This window comes from Lepisma saccharinum, chromosome 30 (assembly GCF_977018435.1).
Source record: "Lepisma saccharinum chromosome 30, izLepSacc3.1, whole genome shotgun sequence".
NCBI lineage: Eukaryota > Metazoa > Arthropoda > Insecta > Zygentoma > Lepismatidae > Lepisma > Lepisma saccharinum.
The window spans coordinates 37466874-37467097 of NC_139258.1; positions in this window are offsets into that span (position 1 = coordinate 37466874).

Below are 224 nucleotides of genomic sequence, written 5' to 3' on the forward strand. Positions count from 1 at the left end.
ATAAACTTTGGAATGCAGCCACTGTTTTTTCCGTCAATACGGCTTCCAGCATTTTCCAGCGCAATGTGATACAAGGAGAGTCCCCGATGAAACAAATAACCTTGGCCTACTCTGTCTTTATTTCTTCCGAAAAGATCAAATGAGTCGCTGATGACAACAGGCCTTGAGGAAACAACAGAAAATAAAGATGGCGCATTACACCATTCTATTGTTCAGACCAACTC